The sequence below is a fragment of the Lygodium microphyllum genome, chromosome 7 (genome assembly GCF_053477565.2).
Source record: "Lygodium microphyllum isolate KBCC chromosome 7, Lygodium_microphyllum_v1.1.10, whole genome shotgun sequence".
Lineage (NCBI taxonomy): Eukaryota > Viridiplantae > Streptophyta > Polypodiopsida > Schizaeales > Lygodiaceae > Lygodium > Lygodium microphyllum.
The window spans coordinates 111,292,830-111,317,862 of NC_141141.1; positions in this window are offsets into that span (position 1 = coordinate 111,292,830).

Genomic DNA, 25,033 nt, shown 5'->3' on the forward strand with positions numbered 1-25,033 from the left:
CACTTAGAGTGGCTGCCCTCCCTCTATGCCCTGCATAAGGGGGTTCATGACTTTCTTTAAGCACCTTTTGTCGAACAAGAAGAGTGACACAAAGGCGATTGTTCATGAGAAGGTAACCATCTTTGATGGAATAATCTGGATGAGAACCTCCTTGCTGTAAATTTGACCAAATTGCTGCAAAATCAGTATCTTCATCATAAGTATTCTTCATCGTTTGAAAATCTTCATGATGAGCCACTGTAATAGTTGCAATGCGAGGTACTCTAGAAAGTGCATCAGCAACTACATTTTGTTTCCCTGGAGTGTACATAATTTGAAAATGTAACATAGACAAGAAATTTTCCCATCTTGCATGTTTCTCCTGCAAATGCTTTTGAGTCTTGAAATACTTCAAGCTTTGATGATCGGTTTTAGTAAGGAATTCATTGCCTAAAAGATAATGTTTCCATATCTTTAAAGCATGAACCACTGCTAAGAGCTCCTTTTCATAAATGTCATACCTTTTCTCCACATCATTTAGACGGCGGCTTTCAAAGGCTACGGCATGGCCTTCTTGATTTAGCACTGCACCAATACAATCACCGCAAGCATTTGCTTCCACCACAAATGGTTTTACTAGATCTGGAATGATAAGAACAGGTCCAGAAGTAAGAGCTGTTTTCAGCCTTGTGAAGGCTACCTTCTCTTTTTCCTTCCATTGGAAAGAGATCTTCTTCTTTGTAAGGTCATGAAGTGGAGAAGCCATATGTGCAAAATGCTTGATGAAGCGGCGGTAATAAGAACATAAGCCAAGAAACGATCGCACCTCATGTACATCACGAAGATGAGGCCATTCTTGGATTATCCTGATCTTTTCAGGATCCATCTGAATCCCTTCAGAAGAGATGACATGCCCAAGGTAATTTATTTTATGCATGAAAAATTCACTCTTTTTACCATTTACCAAGAGTTGATTTTATTGTAGTAATTGTAGAACAATTTCCAAGTGTTGATGATGCTCCTCTTCATTCTTGCTAAAGACAAGAATATCATCAAAGAAAGTACCGACATATTGTCGATGCTCTCTAAAGATGCGCTCCATCATTCGATTAAAGGTGGCTGGTGCATTGGTTAATCCGAAAGGAACCACCAAGAATTCATAAAGACCGTATGAAGTACGGAAAGCAGTTTTGTGTACATCTTGTGGTATTACCCTAATTTGATGATAACCACTCTTTAGATCAATGCGGCTGAAAACCTTTGAGCCTCCTAGACGATCCAAAATGTCGTCAATTCTGGGAATAGGAAACCGATTCTTCACAGTGATTTTGTTGAGGGCTCGATAATCAATGCACATCCTGAATGTGCCATCTTTCTTTTGAACAAGAAGAACCGGTGAACAAAATGGTGAGCTACTTGGCCTAATTAGCCCACGGTTGAGTAGGTCTTCGACTTGCTTTCTGATTTCTTCTTGTTGAGGACAGCTCACACGGTATGGTGCTATATTAGGAGGAGAACTGCCCGGGATAATATCAATATGATGGTCTTCTGGCCTTTCTGGGGGAAGCTGATAAGGAAGATCTTCCGAAAAACAATCTTTATACTTTTCCAAGAGCTGAAGTTGCTCTTGGTTTTCAGCATTCATATTATCTTTTACATCAGTGACATAAAGCAGACAACATTGAACACAATCCTTAATTGCTCTAGAGACTTACATATGGCTTACCATAGGTATGGTGTCTCCAGAAACTCCAGCTTGGATCTCGTACTTCTTGCCTTTGTTGGTGAGTTCTACCTTCTTTTTCTGAGAGAAGATGGTTGAATCTATTCTATGATTCCAGGGCATGCCAAGAATCACATCGCAACCATCAAGGTCTCCGATACAGAAGGTATCTTCGTCACTGTAGCCTTGAATTTGAAACTTGAGCTTGCCAATGTAGGGTATCGCAGTCTTCATTGTGTCACCTTCATCAACATTTAAAGCTTGGCGAACTTCTGCCGGAGTGTCCATCTCTTCATTCTTTAATCCAAGCTCTTTAGCTAATTGCAAGGAAATAATATTTTCATTCGCCCCAAGATCTATCAAGAATAGTGCTTGCTTACCTTGCAACTGTCCCCAAGCTTTTAATAATTTGCGCGTCTCTGGAGTGTGAGTTGTGTTTGCAACTACATCACTGATAGCATTGATTTTCACTGGCGACTTAGGCTTGTTGTCAGAAACCTTGCTTTGTCCCTTGTTTGGACATTGCTTCGCTATGTGGCCTGTTTGTCCACATTTAAAGCACTTCCCTTCTTTCATGAAGCATTGCTTTTCTTCTTCGGAAAATTGCTTTGCTTGTGGGTATAGATTGGAGCGAAATTGAGGAGCATTAGGAGGTGCATAGGGCTTCATCTTCTTTTGATTTGATGGCTGCTTTTGCCACTGTTTTTGTCCTTCATTTGGGGCCGAATACTCCTCATCATCAGCTACTCTCTTCTTATCATTCTTTTGGAATGATTTGTTGCCATTGTGCTCCATTTCCCATGTCTCAGCATGGTCAATGAGTTCCCTGAGACTAGAAAAATGATAATGATTAAGAGCAGTACGAAGTTTAAAATGCAAACCTCCTTGAAACTTCCTAAGCTTTTCCGAACTGCTGATCTTCTTGAAATGTTGGACCTTCAAAAGTAGCTCCCAAAATCTCTTGGTATAGTCACCAAGTGACTCATTTTTCCTTTGCCAAAGCTGATCCCATTCCAATTTTTACATCTCTTTTGAAATGAACAGGAAGAAATTGGCTTTGTATCAGGCGAACAAAGGACCGCCATGATTTTGGGGCAGCATGATCATATTCCAACCCCGTCCACCAAGTATGGGCTAAGTCGGTTAAATGTAAAGCTGCAAACTTAATCTTTTCTTTTTCTTTATACTTGTCACGACCATACAAAATTTGAAATTGACGAATAAACTTCAGAAGAAGATCAGGATTTCGGGAACCATCATACATACTGAACTTGATCTTCTTTTCAAGTTGAGATAGTGACTTAGTTTTCTTCTTCTTCTTATGCCTTCGTCCATGCTCGGATCTTGAGGTTGAAGATGATGAAGTGCTTGATGGGGATGAAGATGGAGATGAGGGTGAAGAATGTCGACGCCTTTGACGATGATGAGGTCTTCCACGAGAAGGGTGTGACTCTTCATTACTAGAAGAGGATCCATCAGAATAGGCGCCAGATGACTTTGAAGAAGAGGATGAGCTTCGACGCGATCTCTTTCTTTGTCTTGAAGTAGAATGGGACTGCCTCTTAGAAGTAGTTGGACTTCTTGATCGGCTCCTTTCATTGGTATGGCTTTGTCTCCTTGAAGTAGATGGGCTTCTTTCCTTGAATTCTTTGGGATTCTCAACTTTTTCTAGTTTGAGAAGTTGCTCATGAATTTGCTGATTCTCCTCTCTAAGACTTTAAATGGCTTGAAGGATAGCACTCGATTGATCCATTGAGACTAAAGAAAAAAAATATGCTCACGCACTCAATGCAAGGGCTGAAAACAAACAAACTTATAGTTGTAAGTACTACCAGTGTTGGGGGTGAGGACCGAGCCAAAGCTCTGATACCACTGTAAACGCCCCGAACAACGTAGTATGCTTAACAATTATGATATTCGCTTGTTTTCGAGATTTAATATAAAAGAGAATGAACACTTAAAGCTGAAAATGAAAATAACTCACAAAATTATAGCCATGAAAATGTAAAAGTAATGGAGACAAGATTGAGGGTTGAAGATGGGCAACCCCCCCCCCCCCCCCCCCCCCCCCCAATGTATTTCTGCTCAACCCAAGTCCCTTAGGGAAGAGCTCAGTTACAATCAACCTGAGAGTGAGAAGAAGTTATTCTCACTCTCACAAGATCATGCAAAGATGTACAAACACACATGCATTATCTATTATGCAATGATAAGAACTGATTTCTTTACACTATGAGAGAAGAAAAAGGGGAATTCAGCCTTTCTCCATCGTTGATCAGCAGTACATGGATAGGGCTTGCTTCTTGTAGCTAAAATGGAAGAAAGAGCTCAAGAAGGAGGTGCTGTAATGAATTTACAGGCTTGCTGTCTTGTAAAACAGCAGTGATAGAAGAGGGAATATGGAGGAATTTGATAATGGAGAAGTGGGGGATGATAATGGGGATGGATGGGGCCAGTTTCTGGCTATCTGTGGGTGCTGTACATGAGTTTACAGCAAAGAAAAATGATGCTCAATGAAGAAAAACGAGCTCTTATTTATAGGAGAGGGGAGAGCTAGTACAAAAGGGGAAAGTGGAGTAGCACAAGACAAGTGTCCAGCCACATGTCATGAGATGTGACAAGTGGTGGGACACTTGGAAACTTGTGTGACAAGTGTCTTGACACTTGTCTCTTCTTTATGGCCTTCCTTTTTGGGTTGAATACTGTCAAGAATAGAAACAACCAAATTTAGTAAGCACAGTCAGAGTATAGAACTTACTATTTTTAGAATGATATCCCTATTTTTTAGGACTAGCATTTTTAGGCTAATTCGAGGCTCCTAAATTTTAGGGACCTCCTAAAATTTAGGGATCTCCTAAAATTTAGGGACCCCCCCAATATGGGTGTCATATGAAAGCTTTTTCCGTGTACATCGCAAAAATGGTATCCGAATCTTCATGTGACTTTCCTATGCAAAGAAATGTGCATTTCAGGCTTTCAGCCCACACATGCCCATTATACAAGCATTTCATGATCATGCCATCTTGTTGATTGTAACTGTTTGTTCTAGTGGATCTAGCCCACACTTCAAGGCATCAATCCTTTCTGTGTGCGAGTCTAACCCTGATATGCGTGAGTTCTAGTCATAGGCGCCCAATCGGGTCATATAGGTGGAAGTGTGAACTATCTTTTCTCTAACCCACCGCGTGGGTCCACCATAACCTATGACCACTCATCAGTGGCCAGGTCCAATGCACTTTTCTTTATATCTAATTAGTGCAAAGGAAATAAATTTAATAAATCATTATATAGACAAATTAATGAAAAAGGATACAAATTCTGTTTCTATAGAGTTGTGACACTTTGTCGTTCCTCTTATTCTTGCGCTCTCTCTGTCTCCAGTGCGGCGGCGTTTTGAGCTCTGCTTGTTGTAGAACCAGGAGCTTGTACTCCCTTTTCATTCCAACTAGTTCATGGTTCTCTTCTTCTAGTCTTTTTTGCCATTGTTCCTCCTTATCTTCCTTGGCCCTTAGTTCCACTTTTAGTGCCTTAATTTCTTTTTGTTGCATGGCCACTTGGCGTGTTTTTTCTAGTTGGAAGGCAACTAACATTTCTATTTTAGTTTCTAGCTTTGCCATTTGCAACTCTCTTCTCCTCTTTTGCTCTTTCCAATTGAACGTAAAGCTCCTTGACATGCTTGTCCTGATCACTAGGTTGTGGCCATGTGGTGGTGGTAACCTTGATTCTTTGTCGCTTGGGCTCCTATTGAAATTCAACATCCACAGCTACCGGTCTTTTCATTCCTATCATTGGAGTCCTTGCACTAGTTGGGCATTGGGATATGTGCTTTATCAACTAAGAACTGCACCTATGCCATGAGGTTGCTAGCGTCAACCATGGTTGGGGTGCCTGGTGTTGCTGCAATGGTTGGGGTGGCTGGCAAAATGGTGGGTGGGATTGAGTGGAGTGTAGCCTTGCCTTTTCCCTCTAGAACGGGTGGAGGCAGGTCTTTTGGTGCTTGGCCATTGGTTTCCACGCTTGTCCTACCATGGCACCCATCCTTGCCAACTCCTTGTACTTGCATTGCTGCTCAATGGACATGTGCACATCTTGTGCCAAGTCCTCTTCTTCTTTTCTTCTCAACTCTTCGTCTTCTTCTTCCACCTTCTTTCGTTGTTCCCCCTCTGCTCTTTTCGATTCTTATGTTATTTTCTGCAATTCAGCCTTATCTTTGTTTCTTCTCTCTTCTTCAGCTTTCTTGGACTTTCTTTGCGGTTTTATTAGCTCTTCCTTCTCCTTTTTTGTAATTCTCTCTTCATGTCTCTCACGTGTCGTCTTTTTCTTGGGTGTTTTTGGTTTTCTTTTATTGCGTGTCGCTGAAGATGGTGGGCACGATCCTGTTGTGCTGCCATCTTCAGCTCTTGTCATAAGACCATGATTCATTATTAGCATTTTTAAGACATTTTCTTACTAGAAGATAAACATGAGTTGATCATGCTTTTATGCAAAGAAGACACGCTTAAGCATAAAAATAGAATTTTCCTTCAAGCAGTTCTATTCATTTCCCATAATTTTACGACATTGATCCTTAATCACGAGCTGATTTTTATCTATTTTGGCATTGATTGAGATATTACATTTTCCTTGCGTGTTTCATTTCCCCTTACATGTTTGACTTCACCTCTTCATTTCACCTATTGATTTTACCTTACTTCACCTTACCTCTACTTCATCTTTCCCCCTCCCCCCTTGGGAATGAGAAGAATCCTTCCTAGGATTTAGAGGTCGAGAGGTCAAGGGCCTTTAGTACTTGTGTTTGGGGGCTTTATTTTTGCATGAACCAAGTATAGAAATTCAAGTTGTATTCTAATTGAGCATAGTGGTCCATGTCGAATGGATGAATGTCGACTTGAGTGATGTAGGTGAGAACATCCGTGAGGGAGTCACCGGAGTTTACTCGACTGGAGATGTGTAACTCCTCCTCAGTTAAAATTTCATCTAGCTATGGGTGGGTGAGGAGGTGCTCTTCTAGAGGTCGATTTATTACGGATGGTGCTCAACACTCTATAGGAGATTGGAACTACGTAATTGGGGTCATACTCCGAGCTTTTGATGGCACATTGTTGCTCAGTGTTAGTCATGATTTGGTAGCCCTCTAGCTCTCGTTGAAGTCAGAGAGCATACCATTTCCTTAAGAAAGAGGAATCGGTGCTAGCGAGCTATTTTAACTCATCCATTTCTCTATCCATGGCAAGGACTCCTTCACTACTTCGGAAGTCTTAATGAATATAAATTCTGATTTTTCCTAAGAACAGGGGAGTGCACACACTTCTGTCGCTATAGGCTCATCCAAAAGACTGAAATCTAGCATGTTGTAGCTTTTAGCAAGTGTCATAAAGGTAGCATCCAAGCATCTAAGGAAAGCAACCAAATGATTTATTGTATTCTCCACCAAGTTGGTGGCCAAGGTTAGAATGGATCTCAGCTCATAAGAGCATTTAAGACCGATTGGTGGTTGGGGTTTGACCAAACTAGATAGTTCAATAGGTGATTGTTGCAGCTTGGGTTGCTCCTGAGATTGTGGCTTGGCCTCTTGTTCGATAGGCTTGGTTGGAGCCATGGGTGTTGCACTACTAGTTGCATATGAGGCCTTAATGGTATAAGTGGGATAAGGTTGAGGTGGCTTGCGAGTAGTGGCCTGTAGTTTTTGGTGATAGCTCGACTTGGGCTCTGCTGGCCTAGGCTTTTGAGGTGCTATGGTTTTTGTAGCCTGAGTTCTCAGCCTTGCGGGGTCATGGGAGCCTGCTCCTGGCTAGTGGGCCTTGATGTTTAGGGATCCATTGAAGCTTTGGTTCATAGGCCTCAGCTTTGACTCCTATGATTTGCCTATCTTGAGGTTTGGTAGGTTGTGATAGGTCACGACCCCGCTCGTTAGACTTGACAGTGGGTTTCTCTACCAGTGGCTCTGTAGACTTTGAAGGAGTCACGCAGCCCTTGCTAAAAGCGGTGCTATATGCACGCTGCCTATGGCAAGATGAATGCATTAGGACTCATAGTCAACATTGCAATGAGCTTGCTTTTTAAAAGTGCATCCTAACATCGATTATGTATCTACATCTTTAGTGTTTTGCAATACATAAAAGGTTATTGGTATGCTCTCAGACTCGATAGAGATTGCTACCTTGCACTTTCCCAGGAGTGCATATGATCGGCCCCCAAATGGGTTAAGTTTAGCATTAGTGGACTGTAATTGCGGTTTGCCAATTTGGGTCCAATGCTTGTTGTCATGCCCCTATACACACAGTGTGTAAAAAAAAAACTAGAGTGTGGCTTTCTTATTGATTTAGAGAGCCAATGCCATTTTAGACATTATTGTTGGTGTCCATGGTTCAAAAATATTAGATTTTTGGACAAGTTTAGCCAATGCCATTTTAGACATTCGTGTTGGTGTCCATGGTTCAAAAATATTAGATTTTTGGACAAGTTTAGCCAATTTATGATATTTTAGATATTATCTCTTGTAAAAATCCATAAAACTATAGACAACTTCTAGTTTAGGATGACATGTAAAAGAAAGCATGTAGCTTTTAGCCAAATTGAGAGGATTTTATGTAAAAAGAGAGATTAGCGAAATTGTGCGACGTGCGATCGTTGTTTTCAGGCAGTGAACAACATTCCAAAGTGGGAGATGAAGAAGGAGTGATTTGGCTGAATTTTGGCCAGGTGTCTTGGTATTTTACTCCCCTTTCGAAGCCAATAGAGGCATCCGATTTGCAATTTGAGCAGCATAGAGGAAGGTATTATTTTATACATGTTTTTGTCTATTAGAGTTTTATCTTCTCATAATGCAGGAATAAACTGATAGGCTTCATATTTGTTAGCATTCTTCTACATTTTCTATTTCTTTTTGTGAGTATTTTTCTACGTCTTCAATTTCTTCGAACCCCTTCTCTTTCGTCTACTCCCCCCCCTAAATCTCCCTTCACCCTACTGTCTCTTACCCCTGCGTGGTGGACTTTCAACGCCAAACACTCTGACACCGTGTTAGGGGAAGTTTATGCTATCATCAGAGGTGAATTTCGAAAGATATTTGGGATGATTTGGGGCTGATATCTTTAGCCATATTCAGAGAATTATCTACATCAGTGTTCTTTTAATTCATTTCTTACTCTACAGAAGACATCTTGTCAAAATATGCAAGTATTATGCACCCCTATGACATGGCAATGTTTGAGATAATTCATAAATGCTTTGAGTTGAATTAAGAGGAGATTTTTCTCTTTTTTCTTGGTTGTGGTAACTTATCCTTATCAGGAACTCAATTTGAAGCTCTCTTGAAGCAAGTCTCTTTGCCCTACAAGCCTTGTTATTGACTCATAAGCTTTTGTCCCTAATAGTCTACATTGAATGTAATCATGCAAAGTTGATTCATGCTATGGCATCATGTATGGATGGTGGGATGCAGAGTTGTTTATCATACATGACAGCATATTGTACTTGTTTTTTTAAATTGCTCTTACAGTCAAGAAAAAAAGCTTGATTTGATTTAGAACTTATGAGATAATACTCGTGATCTTTGTTAAGAATATGCAGTTGGAAGCTCTATTAACATCTTCATGAACTTGGCTTGAAACCTTCAATCCTTCTCTTATCTCTATCATCTCCAGAGTCTAAGCTCTTGAACCCCCATACATTCTTCTCTCTCCCTCAAACCCCTGTGATTGACCATGAAGTATCTCTTGAACCTTTAAACATTCACTGTAATCTACTTATCTCTTGAAGTCACATCTCTATCTATCTTGTCTAGTTTTCTTGCCAAACCCCTATGGTGACCTTGAACCCTACGCACTACGACATCATGAGTTAGGAAATTAAAGTTAGCTCCCTCATCGATCAATGCATTGAGGGTGGTCGTGTGGTTTGGTAGTGACATTTATCCTTAGGTAAGCTGGTTCTACAATTTTCTCATCCTTATCTTCAATCTTCATAATAATGGCCACTCGTATGTTAACAAGAGACTCTAACATTGGAGGTTCATCCTTATCTTCAATCTTCATAATAATGGCCACTCGTATGTTAACAAGAGACTCTAACATTGGAGGTTCATGGAATGGGTGCGTGGGGGGGTAGTACTTCTTGATGCGATTGTCATTGAAGGAGTCTATGTCCTCTCCTTCGCTTTGGTCACAAAGGGAACAATAGTCCTCGTATTCATTGTTAGAGCTATCTTTATCTGACTCCTCATCATCTTCTAAGTCTTGATATGGCTCCTTCATTGACTAAGGCCTAATTGTACCTCAAGTTTAAGTCATGCACTTTAGTCCATCACCACTTAGGTTCGTTCAAGAGATCTTGGAGAGGTTTAAGGTTAGCGGCTGGGTTGCCTACTAGCTTGTTTGTCAGATGTTCTAGGATCTCAAGGAGTTCTCACTTGTTGTTAGGAATATGGAATTTGACAGGGTTTGGTCATTCATTTGAGCTTTCAGCCATCATGCAGATTGGAATTGAAGGTTCGTCTCTAGGCTTACCAATTGCCTTAGCAGCCTGCTCGTACTTTTCCTTGTTCGAGAATGCCAGATGGATAGTGGCTAGCATGTGCATCCAATCTTGCTCATCTTCTAGACAAGAGATATAATTAGTCAACTGCTTGTAAGATTTTTTAATCTAAGTGTCACCCTTCAGCATGGCTGAGATGGCATCTAGGTTGATTGGTGTTTTCTTTCAAGTGTCCATCTCTACCCTCACTGTTTTTGTTCTATTGCCTAAGAAGATCAGACCATTACCCCAGTCCTCTACAACCCGTGCATTGTGCATCTAGGGCCGGCCTAGTAGGACATCATAGTCCACCCCCTTCATGACTATAAAATCAACGGGGAATTAGACTCCTACGATCTTCACGGGCCAGTTCTTTAGCACTCCGAATGGCCTTACCTTCATTTCATTAGCTAATGCGACATTAAACCTAGCATTCTCAATAGGCAGGCTACCCCACACCTGGAGTACTACATGGCTAAGCACACTAACTCCCGCCCTTGTATCGACAATTCCCTTTCTTGTGGTATCTCCAAGAGCTAGAACCGGTAAGATGGCATGCATTTCCTCACCTTCCTAGAAAGCATTGATGTGTAAGGATTTGGGCATTGCCTGTAGTGTTAGACTCAATATTTGAGTCTCTGCATCATGTTCGTGCAAGTTAGCAGCAGCAGCTTGCTTCTTTGAATCTTCAACCCATTGCTTCAGCTCTTGCCACAACGTCAGATGATGACTAAGCAGATTTCCTAGGCTGAGCATCACAGGGGTGGTTACTAGTGTGGTGAGGAGGTTGCTGGCTGCTAGCTTTTCTCCAAATCTTGCATTTCCAAGCCAATGGCCTTAACTGCTTTGCTGGCCCGTAGCATTCGAGTTGTGTCTAAGTGGCACTACTTGTGGTGCAGTCCGCCTCTCGATTTTGCTCATGGTGGTGAGATTGGCATGCTTATGCTTGAGAGATCATTACTCTCATCTTCCAATATGGGCTCAACATCTTTTAGGTGTTCTTGGGTCTCTTTTAACCACACCTTCACTTTTTCGATGGCTTCGAGTTGGCACTTTGGATTGGGGTACTCCCGAAACTTTGCACTTCCTTTCTCAGCCATCTTTGGAGCCGATGTTTCTGCCTCTGCGTCTATCACATTTTTTCCAGCATGCAGCATTGTGGCACTCTTCGTTTTTAGTGTGACCTTTGCATCTGGTTTCTTTTTCCTTCGCCTATGACTCTTTTTCCCAATTGAGGCTGCATCTAAATTGCTAGGCCCTGGCAATGATATGTCAGACTTGTTTGTCTATGCATGGGTCATGACATGTAACAGGATAGGCATGGCCTCCCCATTGAGTGTCTCAACACCAAACAATCCCAATGAGACTGATGGCATGATTGTGAACTAGAAGGTGATTTTTGTCTTAGGCAATCGGCAAAGAGATAAGTGATTCCAACTCTGCACACCTAAGATCTACCTTGTCGCGATTGGCCTACTCCCTCTCGGGGTAGTGCGAGGAGATATGTCCTGGATGACCACAAGTCCAACACGAGATTGGCTCTTGGGTCTGCCCTCCTACGCCTCTACCTCTACCTCAACCTCTACCTAATGCCATCACTAGTATTGGTCTATAATCCATGAGGATTGGATTACCCTCTTCATCATACAAGATGTAAGGGTTCATGTGAGGTTCCTCATCATTCGACTTCTCCAGATAGTGTACTGGAGCACCGCTTGATGGGTGGGTTATGTAGGGTCCATGTGGCTTGGGTACTCTAGTGGGGTTTATCTCCATCCTTGGAATGACTAGTTTAGCATCATTGGGTATTGGGAGATCCAATGGTACTCCTTTCTTGAAGAAGTTTGGCAGCCTATTCATTAGGTAATGCTGATTGTAAGGTTACGAATATGGAAGTCTCCTTGACAGAGTTACAAATATGGAAGGCATGTCCTATTCTTGTTTGCTAGAGCTAGCATCCTCTGAATTTCACGCACTTCCATGTTTTGCTGCAAGCTCTTGGCCTGGTGCTCTTGATTGTAGGTCACTAGACTTCACAAAGCTTTGCATGCTAGTCTCCTCTCCTCTCCTAAGTTTGTCATGACATTGTAATTGGCGACTAGCCATAGGATTTTTGTCAGGAGACCGCCTAGATCAAGCTCCTCGTCTCGCGTGTGGTTAGTGCTTGTCTCTGCCATGTCCGTGGTCTCTCTCTCCACCAAGTTGTCGATGAGATTGATTAGATCGAGTGGATCCACTCCTCCAATGGTGTCTATTTCTCCTAGCTTTCCCATTGCGTCTTCTGCTTGGTCCTATGCTTGGGGTTTTGATCACCCAACTATGTCTCCAGATCTTCTCCTCTAGTGAGTTCTTTCTTGGGTTATGTCTAGCTATGCTCCTTATTAATTATGAACAATCCTCAATTTATAGTCACTTAGTGCGTGTGTGTACCCTTTTCTATGCATTGTGTGCAATTAGGCTTTTGGATTTTCTTAGGTGTATTTCAAGTGCTGGAAAACAGTACAAGTGCAAAGGCAAAGTGACTATACGACTCTTGCACTCTCGCCTGGTTCTTATTGGTCCTAGGGTTATGCTATGTCGTTTAGCTCGATCAAGATCCATTTGGGAATCTATGACTCAGTCTGGGGCTACTTAGTGGCTTGGAGTACTAGTTGGTTGGCTAGAGTCACTTCTAAGTTCATGTTTCAATGATCTACCTATTTCTTGTGCTAGAAAGGTGTTCTAAGTGTCTATATGACCTTCGGGGGTTCGTACAACGATGGTCTAGGTTAGCCAGGGTCTTTCGATTAAAAATTTGGAAAATCCAGATTCGACACAACAGGTCCAAATTGCAAGGGGGGCCGAATGGACGATTTGGATCATCGGAGTGGATGAGGGCCGAATGAGACTGGTCCCACTGCAACTGGTGGGCCGAACATCCGATTCGGACCATCTAAGTGGGTTGTCTAAGGGCCAAGTGTTCGAACGACCAAGGGTCAAGTCAAGTAGGCCGAATGCCAAGTTGGTCTGAATGGTTGATTCAGACGGCGGGCCGACAACCGAATCAAGTGGGCCAAGCAGTGGGTGTCCACGTGGTAGTGGGATGAATGACTGAATCTACACGAGGGCCGATGGCCAATTCTGGGATTCGGCCCAAAATTGCCATAAAATGCGACGTGATTTTGACTGATGCAACAATAAATGGCTCAAATTACTCGATTTACCACACGCTCCATAGTAAGCACCTCTAGATTAAAGCTGTAGACACGGAAGAAGAGTTGTGCATACCTGCAATGAGCTAAAAACACACAGGTGAGTTGATCAATCCAATGTGGGCAATAGGTCTCTCTCTCTCTCTCTCTCATTTTCTCAAAAAGCAACAATTGCAAATGAGCTCTTCCTTGGTCTCTTGGGTTATAAACCCTTCCTTGTCGACCTCTCCAATCACTCTCTTGACAACATAAACCCTTTCAAGCACTCCTTTTTTTCCTTTTTCCTGATATGTGGCCTGTTTGGGTCTGTTTTATAGTAGAAACCCTAAAGCTTTCTCACTTTGATTTCTCGATCCTACCTAATCTAAATGCAACAAAAATTAAAAGTAAAGCATTGAAATGATTTCTCCTACTTGCCTAATCATCAAAAACACAAAATACTTAATTGTTTCCAAGATTAAACTCCCAAATCTCCTACCTACAAAGAGCATTGGTTCAGGGGTAAACCCTACTTTGATGCTTGATTTGAAGCACACAAGAACTCAAGCTTGAATCTGTTCGGTAATGTAGAGGTGCAAGCTCATACTCAACTACCAAGACCCATGAACCGCTTATTGTTTTAAGCGAGCACCTACGGCTATCTCTCACCTAGCTGATGCACCTTTGATGCTATCGGGGTGTAGTGAGCTTACCTTGATTCCCAAATGAGTTGCCTCCTTCCTCAAGCACTCGGTAGCTCCACGATTCGTGATGCAAGCTCAAGCATTCTCAAGCCTCCTCCACCAAGCTCCATCCTCCATAGCCACACATGAGATGAGAGGAGAGAAGAGAAGATAAGAAGAAGAGAGGAGATGATGGAGAGCTTCACCTCCAAGATCACTCACCCTCACATACTCACTCCCTCACTCACTCACACTCCCTCCCTCAAGTACTCACAAGCAAGCAAAGAGAAGAGAAGGAGAGAAGAAGACGAGTCTACTTTTTTCACACACCAAAGAATGAGCTCTTCATTCACTTTTTAACTTTATATAAAAAACCCTAAATCCCTTTTGTGCGGTCAACCTCTTATCCCCTTTTTTACATGGTCGGCTATGGCCTAGGCTCTCTTTTCCATTGTCCTCCTATCTTCCTAGCTTTCTTTCTATCGCCCGTTTACCTTTACAATTTGCATAGGAGGGAGCCTGGCACTCTTTTACAAAAAGTTTTAGGGGCACCTTGCATTTAAGAATGTAGTTTTGCCTTTAACTTAGCTTTTGGGGCCGCCCTTGCACTTTCAGCCATTTCCTTTCTTGCTTCTTCCGTTGTGTCCAATTTCCTCATGGGCCACCTCTTTTAGGTCTCGACTTGCACTTTTTCACTTTTTTTTGCTTTCTTCTTGTGCTGAGGTTAACAATGAATATGAGATGCATCACGTACTTGTGGAGGCACACTTTAAAATCGTGGAAAGAAACTTCAATGGAGATATGACAACATGCAAGATGTTGTAGTCCCAACTGTGGTGGCCCATGCTTTTCCGTGATGCAACACAATTCGTGAAGCACTGTGATGAGTGTTAATAGAACAAAGTCCCAATTCGCAAGTACAAGATTACTTACCCCAATCATTGCAAGAAAACCATTCGAAAAATGGGAGATTGACTTCATTGGGCCGATTAGTCTTGCAACACAATACTCATAGGAAAAGTACATCATAGTTGCCCACAGACTACCTCACAAAGTGGGTAGAAGCACGAGCCATGAGGAAAAACGATGCTTGGACCTCAACCAAGTTTCTTTGGAAGCAAGTAATCTCATGATTTGGCTGCTCCATTGAGCTAGTTAGTGATCAAGGCATGCACTTTATCAACGAAGCGATTGCTCACCTCCTGTCTACCTTCCTAATCATCCATAGGAAATCTACACCCTACTACCCTCAAGCTAACAGCTAGGCTAAGTCCAAAAATAAGATCTTAGTGAATGTCCTGACCAAGGTCCTCTCAGTTTCTCGCAACGGTGATTGGGACAACAAGTTGATGGTAGCTTTATGGGCCTATAGAATAGCGTATAAAATGGCTATGGGGCAGACTCCCTTTAAGTTGGCCTATGGAATTGAAGCCATTTTACCAGTAGAATTCTTTGTCCCTAGCTTGAGAGTGGCCATTCAAGAGAAATGGGATGAAAAGAAGGCATGGACAGAATGCCTAGTTGAGGTAGAACACTTGTTAGAGACTCGACTTCTAGCAATCCATGTATTGATTTGCAAAAAGACATGATGTAAGAGCTGGTTTGACAAGCACGTCAAGAAGCAAGACTTTGACTAGGGCAACCTAGTGTTGTTATACTTAGTGAAATGTCATAAATAGAAGATGAAGTTTAGGGGATTAGGGCCTTTTAGAGTCCACACAGTCGACGAACCAGCAATGTTGAGCTCGAAACCCTAGATGATGAGGGGATAGGCTTCTTCAATGGTAGTCGCATACCCTCCTGCACATCCATAATATGAGCTCCCAATGCTAGATTCCCATGTGAATATATGAGTTTCCACAATCACACAGATTGCAGACAAAGATGAGGAAATAGTAGCACCTACTTACCTATACATAATAGTCACTACTACACAAACGTATACCTTTGATGCCTTGATCGTCGATGAGGGAGCTTATTTTAATATCCTAACTCACTATCATTGGACTCAAACTAATCACACATTGCAATGTTAATTACGAATCATAGTGCATTCACCTTGCCATCAGCAATGTACACATAGTGATGGATTTTAGCAAGGGCAGCATAGCCATACCAAAGCCCGTGAAGCCATAGATAGAGAAACCTACAACCAAGTCTAAGGAGGGGGGTCGTGACTTGTCACAACCCACCAAGCCTCAATGCTAGTGTGAAATTGAGAGGGCAATAAAAGCCAATGAACCCAAATTCAAATGGGCACCTAAATACCTAGGATTGCCACCTAGAAATTTGTAGACATGCTTCAGCAATGCTAAAAACTCATACTCAAGACCTAGGAGGCAAAAAAGGCACTACAGGCATCGACTCACGATCAAGTTGAGATGGGTTCCCAAAACCCTATTGCAAACACAAGGCTATTATGAGGGCAATACTTGGATGTGGGTACCTAAAGCCAAGATTTCCAAGGGCACTGCTCAAGCGTAACCCTCAAACTTGTCTAAATAGGGGTCAACACAATAGTTAAGTAGTTGAAGCCACAAAAGACTCAAGCTGCGAAGCCCATAGAGCCCAAATCCACTATGCTTGTAAAGCCTCGACAAGTCTATCCACTAAATATGTAGCTTGGTGCCTCCAAATCATCTCAACCTAGCATTGCTTGCATTTCAAGAGCCTCACAAGCATCTAGCAGCACAATGACAAAATTGGAAACCACGCCCATTGCCCAAGAATCGGAACTAACCTTGTCAACTCCACAGAAGCTGCAGCCATCAACTACTAAATTCTCTGGCCCAAGTAAAACCCCAATCTCCTACTAGCCGTAAACCCTCTTATGATCAGCAATCTATCCTTACCTCGGCCTTAGACTTAGTTGAGAATACAAGGGATGACTTGGTTACTTGCATTCAATACTTAGATGCTACGTTCACCATGCTTGCTAAAAGCTATGACCAATTGGACCTATGTCTTTTAGATGAGCCTTTATCAATGAAAGTGTGCATGATAACTTGCTTGTGGAGAAATTTGAATTTGTATTCGTTAAGGCTCCCATAGTAGCTGAAGAGTTAATTGACAATGAGATCTCTCAAGAGTAAGCGTGCAAACAACGACTCATCACATCTTATGACTCACACACGAGCTCTGCCATGACCCAAGAAATTGAAGCATTAAAAGCCCTAACCAACATTAAGTCTACATTCATGTGTAAATGGTATGCTCTCTATCTCCAATGGGAATAACAAGGCTACTGCATTATGACCAATGCAAAGCAAAGACATGCAATGAAAACATCAGAGTATGATTCAACTTACGCATCTCCTACCTCATTCAAAGTCTTAGGCGTCACTCACCATCAAACTTTAGATGGCCACAAACTGCCCTAGCTTGACCGCATCCTAACTGAGGAGGAATTACATATCGCTGAATTGCCTTTGGTGACTTTCTAATGGATGTCCTGACCTACATAACACGCATCGGCTTCAATCTTTTGACATGGACTGCCACGCCCACTTGGAATACAACCTGCACTTCTATACTTCGCTTATGCAGAAGTAAACACCTTGAATGTGCATTGACTGCCCCTAACCCTTCACCCTCTAATCCTAGGAAGGATTCTTCTCATTTCTAAGGGAGGAGGGTAAGGTGGAAAAGTGGAAAAACATACTTTAAGGTGGAAAAACATACTTTTAGAAAAATTTCATAGATTTTTATTGGATTGTGTGGATTGCTTGAAGATAAATTCTCTTTTTGTACTTAAGTATTTCATGTTCCTATAAGTGCACAATCATTCTGTACTCATCTTCCTACAAGGAATCATTTATGAAAACTAATGGTGAGTTGTGGTGTTATGACAGGGATACACAATGGTAGGTCAAGAGAAAAGCAGCAAACTTCCATTCTTGGAAGAGAAAAAAGCTAAGTGTGGCATGTTAGTAGAGACAAAAGCCTTCAACCAGTCCAGGTTTAGGCATGTCGTAAACTTGGAGGATGTAGCCATGGAAGAATAGGTCGTAAAATAGATAGTGAAGCAATGTAATACGCAGAAGTACCTGGAGAAGATCAGGTTAGCCGTGGATTAGGAAAAGTGCATAAAATTACTTCAAACCTTCAACAGGAACCATGACATTGTAATGGAGCGACAAGAAGAGGAGACCCACTAGGTGGAGGTCGATTGAGCCTTGAGTTGGTGGAGAAAGCATTGGGCCTGTGGCCAATTGTTGAGAATATCAAATGATGCTTAACATGTATGCCCATAGAGGCTGAATGTGTGCCCAAAAGAAGCTTGCCCATAAGTGGCTTTGTATGAAAGAAATGACAAATTCTCTAGGAAGAGATGTCTTGAATCCCATAAGCACAGTAAAAGGAAGAGTGGTACTATCCAAAAGCTATATGAAGCATTATACTTGACTATCATTTTCAATTAGTAATATCATGGTACTTTGTACTTTCAGTTAGTTATCCTCATACAGTGCTCCTTCAGCCTCTCTTCACTTCTGCTCAGCTCAAGTTGAGTGTATGACTCCATCTCTCCACTTGAATCACACTCTCTCTACTTGGTAGCCATAGAATTCCTGCACCTTGCCTACTTTGAGCTCTTGGATCTCCTCATACAAGCCAAATGTCTTGAAGCTTTATTTTGGAAAAGTGTTCTCCTACTACTAAAGCTTCATTGCGACACTTCAAACACCAACATTGCCCTGGCTATTGCTCAGCATTGGCAAAATTTGAGCTCACTATTGAAATTGCACTTGCTGGTTGTCTGTATGCTTGTTCTCTCTACGTCGTGCAACGTGATTACCCTACTACCATAGGGCATTTCAAGCTTGGTTAATAAGCTTCTTCCAACTCATATTTTGCTGAATCATTCATCCTACATGCTGCTCCGTAAAAAAACGAGTTGTCTACCTATCAAACCCTAATCCACCATAACTCCCTTATTTCAAGCTCTTTTTCCACTTCATTTTCTCACTATTCTTGACACACTAAAGCCTCTAACACTCATATATGATCAGTTTCCAACAAGTGCAAACATCATGAAGAAGATTTGGAGCAATCCACCTAAAGATCATGCATCATCAAGCTCAACATAAAGTCTTCAAGCATAGTATCTCTTGATACTAATCTAGTGCTTCTTAGCACTTGTGTTTTCTCAGCACATTCAAGAACCAACTCATTGCTGGTTATTCCTAGTTGTTGGATGTTGATTTCCAACTGCCTTGGTCATCATACAAAACTCAAAGTTGGTGGTACCTTTGCTTGAGGGGGACAAGAAGAGCAAAGTCAAAGTCAAAGAAGTTGCAAGCAAAGTGAAGAGAGACAAAGCAAGCAAAATGAAGGATAAGATGTATGATTTTGGGAGCAATCTAGTGAGAGAACAATGAGTGAGGAAGGAGAGCATGAGGCACAATCCAGCCAAGGAGGGGATAAGAAGAAGAAGGAGAATACTCCTCGAAAGAAGGTGGAAGAAAGGAAAAGAGAAGGAAGAAATGGTAATGTGCACTACACTGTATCCAAATGTGGTTGAGGAGTCCAAGAAGGCTAAAGAAGAGAGAAAGAGAAAGGCAGATGAAGAGGCTGAGGAGATTAGAAGGAGAGAAGTTGAGGACATAGCTAGGGCCATCCGCATGTGAATAGAGAATCCCTCCAAGGAGGAGGAGTTAGTTGCCATGAGCCCTCTTAAGAGAGGAATGCCCAAGTGCCAGACAGCATACCACCCTTGGTGGTGGCAGAAGGCAAGGGCAAGGTCAAGGGCTTACTTCACCCAATCTCCCCTGCATTCATGTTGCCTACCCCAGCTATCACAACCACTTAGAGCATGATGCCCAAAGTAGATGCCAACAATCTCATGGCCTACCCCAGCTATCACAACCACTTAGAGCATGTTGCATTCATGTTGCCTACCCCAGCTATTCACAGCCACTTAGAGCATGATGCCCAAAGTAGATGCCAACAATCTCATGGCCTAGGTGCAATTCTAGGTGGATAGGGCATAAGAGACAACCCCAGATATAAGCATAAGAACCCCAGTGATTGGGACCAAGAGAATGGCAATTGTGGATGTCGAGTTGAGATAGAAATAATGGGGAATGGAGCACTAAATTACTGGGGGAAAAAAGTCATGGAGGTGCCCATGACAGTGAAAGGCTATGAGTCCCAACCAAAGTGAAGAAGGAGAATTTGGGATGGCAACATGGACGCTTGGATGTCATTTTGCAACACACTACCCTTCGAGAGAAATAACCCCACATATATGCCATATCCAAGAAGGATAGGGGTGTAATTCAACCCTGACATCCACAAAATATATGATTTCCTGAAGATATACAATGTAAATGTCACCAAGTTAGAGGATGATCTAACCTTCTCTGAAAGCGACCTATGGGACTCAATTACCCATTCACTTTTTGCCTAGATCCCACCTTTATCACTACTTGTAATTATCCTAGATTACTTAGGGTACTACTTAGATATGATCCTATGCCACAGGAGTACCACCTTCCACTCCTAGTTTTTGATCTTAATGCCAGCATAGATAGCTATGCGATGATTAGGTTGATGATGTGAGCTGCTCTCTTACCATCTTTTTGCATGGTCCTCTTATAGGACATGAATAACAGCCGCTTCATTCGATGCAACCACCCATTTTTATCCACAACTCCTCTCCAAGTTAGAATGAACCTAAAGGGATATATGCAAGGAAAAGCCTTCCTTAAGAAGTCCCTTAGGCCCCCAACCCCTTCTCATTATGACCATGATGTCGAAGTTTAGTTCTTCTTTATTTTTTTAAAAAAAAGGGAAAATAAAAGAAAAGAAAAGATTAAGAAAACAGAGAAAAAATCAGAAGAGAAAGTAGGAAACTCACTATATGAGCACCATAGTCATTGCACCTAGGGGTCCTCAAGTTCGGTGCGCACGATGGCCTTGGTTGGCCAGCTCCGTCCCTAGCCCTTTAGCCCCCTTTTTTGATCCCCCACTTCATGTTTAGGGTACATCAATGGTAGGACACACCTAGGGAGATCATACTCTCCTATCGTTAGACTTGTCTCCCTAAGCTTCACCCATAGCACCACCCTTATGCACGGACTGGTTCCTTAAGAGTGGGATAACACCTAGGCTACCTAGCTCCTAGTTCCACTAGCACGAGCACATTACACCGCACGGTAAAGTATACACATCCCCTAGGCAGTGCACTTTTCTTTTCCTTTTAGATACATGCCAAGGTGACCAACCATCGACCTCGAAGGCCTCGCCATCCACTCAGCATACCCTCTGCCTCCACCACCTCAATCATTCGATAAGCTCCTCTTCCATGGCCAATCTCCATAAGGTTGCATTGTTGATCCAAGTGACCATCCTTCAAATCATCTACCCCTTATCAACAAAGAACCACAAGTGCCATGAGACTGGCACTCGACTAGAAGGAGGTAATGTTAACCCTAGTGCATGACAAGAAAAAAGGAAAGAAAAAATAAATCCAAGAAAATTCTGAAATGTGGACTCAATGAAATCAACAAGAAGGATAAAAGGCAAAAGTTGCAAAAGCAATCTCAGAAAAATGCAAAAGACAGAAGGCATAAGTTTAAATGAAAGATGCCTCTAAAATTTTGTAAAAGAGAACCAAGCTCCCTCCTATGCAAATTGTAAAATCTAGACACGGCACAGGAGAAGGGATAAGGTAAAGGGAAGGGAATAGGAAAGGAGGACCTTAGCAGGACTCTTGGTCATGTAAAAAAGGGGATGGGTGTCCAAGAAGGGATTTAGGGCTTATATATAAACTCAAAAAGTAAAAGAGAAGCTCATTCTTGGTGTGTGGCAAAAGTAGCTCTCTTCTTCTTCTCTTGCTTGTGCTTGTGCTTATGCTTGAGAGAGGGAATGTGAGAGTGTGAGGGTGTGAGGGTGAGGGACTGTGGTGGAGAAGCTCTCCATCTTCTTCTCTCTTATTCTCTTCTCTTCTCTTCTCTTGTCTCCCGCGCCATGCGGCTGTGGTGGATGGAGCTTGACGATAGAGGGTTGAGCTTGCATCATGGATCGTGGAGCTATCGGAGTGCTTGAGGGAGGAGGCTACTCATTCAAGCATCAAGGTAAGCTCACTACACTCGTAGGATCAAAGGTGATTGGCTATGTGAGAGATAGTCATCAGAGCTCGCTTGAAATGCTTGAAACAATAAGTAGTCCGTGGGTCTTGGCAGTCGAGCATGAGCCCCCACCTTAATAGGGGTTTCACTATTCTCTACTATTATCACAAAATTGATACAAAATCGCAAGCAAATCTTTTGCAACATTTCACAAGTGCACAACAATACACCAAACAACCTTTTCCACTAACTGCTCAACATTATATGTAATTTGCAACCTACTTACAAATAAAATTTGTGTTTGCTTTGTGGTAAACTTCTCAAAACTTACAAATTTGAAATCTGTAACATGTGCACCCACTTTCGGTCAATGCACTGGAAATTGCAATATACTTGAAACTATTGTTTGCAACCTTGCATGTCTAAAATGAGGCATGAAATGGTCTTAGATGGACAAAAAAGTAGTGGGCAAGTCCTAAAGCAATTATTAACAAAATATATAGTACTCTACTTGTATACTAAATCTCATAGCAATGAGAGATTTTTGCTTTGCCCTGCTTCCCGTACCTCTATAGGCATTATCCAAGAGAAAAAGTGGAAGAATGGGAGAGCTTCTTACCCATTGCTTGCTTGCTCAAATCCTTATTGCTTTTCCTACACTTCAATCTTCAAAACTAGCCTCACTCAATGGTACTACTTTGATATCATATCACAAATTGTGTGGTGGGGGAACTTGCTTCAGTTATTGCACCAAACACACACTATACACACAAGAGAAAGCTCACTCAAGAACACAAGAAGAGAGATGGAGGGCAAAAAAATTTCTTGATAGTTTCTTCTTCTTCTTTCACACACAATACAATGTACACAAAGTGTAGATATGATACAACATTGGAAAGTAGTCTACTAAGTCAAATAGTGCATAATTGACTAGTGCTATAACTATGCCAATGTGTAGGTAGGTGCGATAAGCTAAACATGATAAGTGATAAAATTGTAGCCATGTGAGGATCATAATGAACACCAAGGTACTAATGTAGATGTGTGGAGTCATTTAACTGGGTGGTCCATCATCAATATCCGTACTATTGAGGATAAAGGTGCTTATGCCTAGCCGACTCTGTATTAGTTACAATGACATTGCTCACACCATGCATTAGTTACTCGTACATCTGTAACCTGAGGTGGTGGGTGCCCATCATTGTCACTTCATTCTTTATTTTTTCAGTGAAATTTGAATAAAGGGAAGGTTGATCACACATTGTGATTGTTAGAGTTTCCACATCTTGTGTGTGTGTGTGTGTGTGTCTCTCTCTCTCTATCTCTCTCTCTCATGCTCTTGATCCTTCCACCATAACTATTGCTTCTGCTCTGTCCTTCCACTTTAGGGATCACTTCCTTCAATTGGTATTAGAGACATTGCACTAGCATTGAGGAGCTCTTTCTCTTTAGTTTACTTCACCCTAGATTTGAAAAGCTTTAGCTCTTCATTTAGGGCAACTATGGATTCTTCACTCTGAGGTATGCATTGAGCTCTATCTTTTACATGGCTTCTTCTCCACTTTCAAGGCTTCTTCTAGGGCATCACTTGGTCTACTAGAGCACCTTAGAGTGCTTCTGGAGCTCCATCATCACCATCAATAGCAACCACATCAGCAAGGATAGCTAGCATGATTTGTGCTTGGCCACTCTGCTCTTTCTCTTTCTTCATCCCACCTCTTTCCAATTGAAGGCATTGCTCTTGGGACTTGATGACCTTGTGGACTCTTCCTCGGCATTTGTCTTGTGATTCTAGGCATCATTTGAAGCTTCGAGGATTAGCCATTGGCTCACAATTTGTGATAGTTTATTGTAATACAATTCAAGATATCACTTATCTCATTGTCTAGAGGCCACTTATGCTCCTCAAAATGTTTATTTGATATTGGATCATTTGGGGATGCTATGTCAATGTATTGGAATGCTATTGGACTGATTTGAGAGCTCATTTGCTTAGTTTTATAGAGGTTTTTAACTACTATAATAAGCATGGATGAATGCTATTTTATCAGAGAGACTCCATGCCTCTTTCTTGTTGATGTTGGGGGTAAAGGCGCCTCCGCCTAGCTGCTTGTGTATTACTACACTGACAGTCAGCGCCACTGCACAACACTGCAGGTGGCATGTGCCCGTCACCATCACTTTATTCTTTATTCTTTTAGTGACAGTTTGAATAAAGGAAGGCCGAGTCACACATTGTGATTGTTGGAGTTCCCATTACTTGTCTCTCTCTTTCTTGCTCTTGCTCTCTCGCCATAGCTCTTGAGTGCAACCTTCGATCCTTCTCACCTTTCAACTGGTATCAGAGCACTGCTTCCTAACTCTTGAGCTTGGCTCGTGGCATTCTCAGCTTCCCATTGACTCCCCACTCGCATTGGGTTTTCTTCCCGGCAACCATAGCTCATTCTCTTGAGCTCCCGTCACTCCCCTTCTTCCCGAGCTTCTTCCCGGCCTATTGAGGCACCATCAAGGCATTGACATTGAGGTATTGCTTTATTATTTCAGAGTTTTTATTTCAGTCCACAGGTCTAGGCAAACAGGGCAGCCACCATTGAAGCTTCCAACCTTCATATCCCTTTGCCCCCGGTTATGGGCTACTAGAGCCTTGTTCCCAGGCCCCCTTGGCTCATGTTTGAGCCCTCCAACCACTCTAAAGTTGCCACGTGGACCAGCAGGACCAGGAGCAACTCCATGCAGATTTGCACATGTTTTGTGGAGAGCAACACATCAGTCACTCCAGCCCCAACTCTAGCTTGGCATTAAGCACTTGTTTGGGGCTCCATTTCAGGCCTTTTGCACATGTATTGATGCTTGACATTGATCCTTTGGGATTAGGTATTGGTTGGTGGCTGA